This window comes from Condylura cristata, unplaced genomic scaffold, assembly GCF_000260355.1.
Source record: "Condylura cristata isolate star-nosed mole 26May11 unplaced genomic scaffold, ConCri1.0 scaffold00041, whole genome shotgun sequence".
NCBI classification, from domain to species: Eukaryota; Metazoa; Chordata; class Mammalia; order Eulipotyphla; family Talpidae; genus Condylura; species Condylura cristata.
In genome coordinates, this window is record NW_004567142.1 from 3,098,734 (window position 1) to 3,102,930 (window position 4,197).

The 4,197-nt window shown below is 58.9% G+C and overlaps 1 protein-coding gene across 9 annotated transcripts in view; it reads left to right on the forward strand.

Moving 5' to 3' along the window:
• The first annotated feature begins 566 nt into the window (after window positions 1-566).
• Window positions 567-4,197, forward strand: part of CCDC61 (coiled-coil domain containing 61) — a 21,844-nt gene continuing 18,213 nt past the window's right edge. For 6 of the 9 annotated variants that reach the window (XR_001146155.1, XR_001146160.1, XR_001146162.1 and 3 more), the window contains exon 1: window positions 567-612. The gene's annotated coding sequence lies outside the window, so the exon portion shown is untranslated. Of the gene's footprint in view, window positions 613-1,912; window positions 2,011-2,535; window positions 2,646-3,644; window positions 3,832-4,197 lie in introns of those variants that run through there. The other 3 variants (XR_001146157.1, XR_001146156.1, XR_001146158.1) reach the window with 3 other exon arrangements.

Below are 4,197 nucleotides of genomic sequence, written 5' to 3' on the forward strand. Positions count from 1 at the left end.
TTCAAGCTGTGTGATCTTGGCCCAGTGGCTATACCTCTCTGACCCTGTTTCCTTGGTGACAAAATTGGCATAATAGTGCTTATATTACAGGGTGGCTGTTAACTTCAAATAAGCTGAGGCCGGCAGAGCCTTTGCAGACTTGGAACGCAGGCTGAGTGATGATGAACCTCAAGCTCTTTACATTAGAACTTTCCCGCAGCTTCCGCACTGTCCAGCGGATATGAACGCCCGCGGTTCTCCCCACCTTCTCTCCCGGTGGGCGGGCCTACTCGCCGCTGCGGGCGGTGGGCGGTGCCAAAGGTTACTTCCGGGGTTCCTCCCCCTCCAGGGACCAACCCTCTTGGAATGATTGGCATAGCTATTAGCCAGTAATGACTGGAGAAAGAATCGCGGCTCCAACCCACGTTGAAACGTGGCTTCCGAGTTGGCTAATTGCAAGCTTTGAAGAGGTGGAGTCTTCTCTGGGGCGGGCCCAGGTGACGAGCGTCTGTTTTGACTAATGGAAACTTGGCGGCGAGTAAACCAGGACCAATCAGAAGCGAGAAGGCAGGGTCCTGGGCGGGGTTGGCGAATCGGCAGTTGAACCGCTCGCGAGAAGGGGTGGCCGCGGAGGTGAGAGGCGGCGGAGTCGGCGGGTGCGCGGGCCCGGCGGGAGGTCCCGGCGGGGGGAGGGGGCTCCAGCGGGGAGCGGTGGGCTGCGGCGGGCAGCCGACCCGGCCATGTGGGGCCTGGGAGCGGGGATCGGGCGCTGTAATGAGGGAATGTGAGGCACCGGGCGCTGTGTGAGGCGGCGGGTGTTTGGTGTCTCGCAGGAGCGAGTTTCATGGGGAAAGTGTGTAAAGCCGGAGACAGCAGGTGGCACGGGGCAGACAGGCCTCTTCCGCCGCCCGCGGGACACGTCGAGGCCGGGGTTATCCCAGCGCAGCGTGTTGGGGCTGAGGTCCCGGATGCTTCGCGTGGAGGCAGCGGAGGACGCAGGGGGAGGGTGTGCCCCGAGCCTTCCAGTGTGCACCTCAGTCAACTCGGGACAGCCTTACCAACCCCGGGGTACCCCGGAGCGCGTGCTCGGCCGGGATGCCTGGGTCTGCACGCAGGCTCTGGCCGTCGGATTAGCTCCGGAGCAGTGCCATCTCTTCTCTGCCCGTGCCACCACACTGCGGCCTCACCCAGTGTCAGCTTTCAGGTGGTCTTTGAGGCCTCTCCAGGCCCATACACCCCAAGGCCACTCTTCTCTCCTTGAAAGTCCAACTGGCACCCAACTGATCTCAAACGAAACTTGTGGTCTCCCCTATCCCGTACCAAACCCAGCTGGTGGCAGTTCCATCCTTCTGGATACTCAGGACAAAAGCCCTGGACGCCTCCCGCCTATGATCTGTCAATCAGCAAAGTCCCTGGGATCTGCCTTCAGAAACACTTCTGAGATCCACATCTCTTGCCACTCTGTGCCAGGCCATGACCTGTTCTTACCTGGTCTGCTGCTGTGGCCTCCTCACTGGGCTGCCTCTGCCCACCCCCCACAGACTGGGGATCCTGTTAAAACAAAAGTCAGACTGTGTGGCTCCCATCTCCTGCCTAAAAGTCCTTCCTGGGCCTGCCAGGCTTCCACCTGGGCCTGACCCCCCCACCCATGCCCTTGACTCCTGCCATCTGCACCCCCCTCCTCTGCGTCAGCCATCTGGCCTCTTGGCTGTCCCTCAAACACAGCAATGCATTTCCACCTCAGGGCCTTTATACTTGCTGTCCCCACTGCCTAGGTTACTTGTCACCCCCAGGTTATCTCTAGGGCTTCTCCCTCTTCTCCAGGTCTCCTTTCAGAGGTCGGGCCCTTGCTGACCATCCACTCCCTGGCCCCTTGCCCCTGGCTTTATTTTTCTTCATAGCACTTAGCACCACCCAACAGAGATTTCGTGTTTGTATCTACTGGCTTCTTAGCGCCCACTCACGCGCTGATGTGTGAATGGGAGTCAACCCCTGAAGAGTGCACTGGTGCTTATGGGGCTCAGTTCTACGGTAACACCATTACCACCTTTTCTTGGGGCTTCCCTGTGGTACCTAGGGTTGTTGAACTGGGAGCGCTTTGGGTTGGGGGATAGGGTGGGAGGTAAGTGATGATGGCCTGGGACAGATGCTCTCAGCTCACATGGTACTGGGAGAGCTGGCAGGAGATGCAGATTTCCGGGCTAAAGGTCTGCGGCCCTCCCTTGGAGAAGCAGGCTGGTTCAGAGCCCGTCTCATCATTAAACCCCTCCTCAGTGGCCCACCCTTTACTGGGCGGTGCTGCAGATACTCTAGTGACCCAGATAGCCCTTTACCCAGCTTCGGAGTCCCCGAGGGCTGACTGCGAGAGGGGACACTGGAGCTGAGACCTGGGGGTGGCAAGGGCTGCGGTGAGGGGAGAAGACCTAGGCTTTCTCTCATGCCTAGAGCCCGCGTCCAGCTTTGTCCAGCTTTGTCCATTAATGAATGAAGCAGCCACTGAGCTGTCAGGCTCAGGGTGCTGAGGTAGAAGAACCAGCAAAATGGCTCTGCTTTCAGGGCCTACTCATCATCAACCGGTGCTCAGATGGGAGCAGCTGACCAAGAGCCAGGCTGTTGAAGCACCTTTCACGTCTCCCTGAATTTAACCCCCATGATAGTCCTGTGAGGTGAGAGCTCTTATCCCCAGAGAGGGTGCCTTGCTCAGGGTGGCGCTGAGGGCAGGTGGTGGAGCCGGTCTAAGCCCATGTCCCTAGGCATGTGCCTGCTTAAGGTGGGGCCACATTTGGATTAGTTCTGGGAGGCAAAGGAGCGACAGCAAGGGAGGGCATGGGAGGAGTGGGTGGCCAGGGAAGGGCAGCTGGGTAATGAGCAGGATAAAGGGTCCAGAGTTCCAGGCCTGCCCTCACTACTGGGCCCTAGGCAAGCCTGTGTCCATGGGCAAGGGCTGGGGGCTGGTAATACCTACCTGAGAGCAAAGTTGACAGTCACTGGTTGATAGGTAGCAGGGTCCTTACCTAAGACAAAAAGTAGTTGAGGGACATTGGGGAGGGGTCTGGACACCCCAGAGGTTGTGATGGGCAACGGCATGGGCTCTGGAGGTCAGGATTGTGGATTTTCTACAGGGTTGTTATACCTGGTTGTTCCAGGGGTCAGAGGAGAGACTGGTCTGTATGGGGAGCGGGGTGCAGGGTGTAGGGAAAGGGCATTCGATCCAGCCCCAAGTTGCCAAGTGGGCTCAGAATGGGGTCTGGGGAGGGCAGGGCATAGCCATTGGGGCCCTCCAGGGTAAGTGGGGAGGAGGGGTGCTGCAGAGAGTGGGCAAGCCACTGTGGGGTGGGGGCAGCCAGGGGTGGCGACTTTCCAGAGTCCAGTGGGGGAGGTGGTGATGTGGAATTTTCTTGGGGAGCCAGTGAGGAGTTTCAGTGCTGGCTTTGGGGTGAGGGCTGTGAAATCTGAGATAGCGGGAGAGTGCAGTTTTGGAGGAGGAGCCACGGGTGGTGATGTAACCCTGGAAATGGAGAGGGGTCACCTTAGTGAGATGAGAGGGAGGTGGTGGGCAGGAAAGATTCTGTGTGCGCAGGCACGCGCCTGTACTTGTGTGCTGAAGCCGAGATGTCATGAGGCCCGCAGCGGGGTCAGGTGTGTGGGCCGGGATGGGGCACTGGGGCTCCAGACCCAGCAGAGCCGGACTCGCCAGTTGAGGGGTCACGTCATGGCGGGCGGGGCCTGAAGGCGTGGCTGGGACGCTGGTCCGAAAGCTGAGGTGGAGAGTAGCCGGGAGAGACTCCGGACTGGAATGAAACCAGCGACCAGGATGGGCCAGTGGCCACAGAACAAGGGTGGAGGATGCAGGTAGAAGGACTGGGGTTGGGGAGGAGGGCGGGAGAGGCTGAGGAAGCTCAGAAAGGGGGGACAAGGCTTTTCCACACGAAAGAGGTCAGAAGTGGGGATAGGTGGAGGGGGGTTACATAAAATTCGGGAGGGGGTAATTCAGATGAAATATGGGTATTATGGAATACAGGGTGATCCAGGTGAAATTCGGGGGTGATGGTGACAGAAAATTGTGTGTGGAATAGAACCTTGGGCAAATGTGGGGCGAAAATTTCTGGTGGAATATGGGGGAACCCCAGGAGAACTCAATTCCTGGTGTAGGAAAAAGGGGAGTACAGCCCCCTCCCATCCCCAAAAGGGAGGGCCGGGTGGAGGTAAGAAGATGGG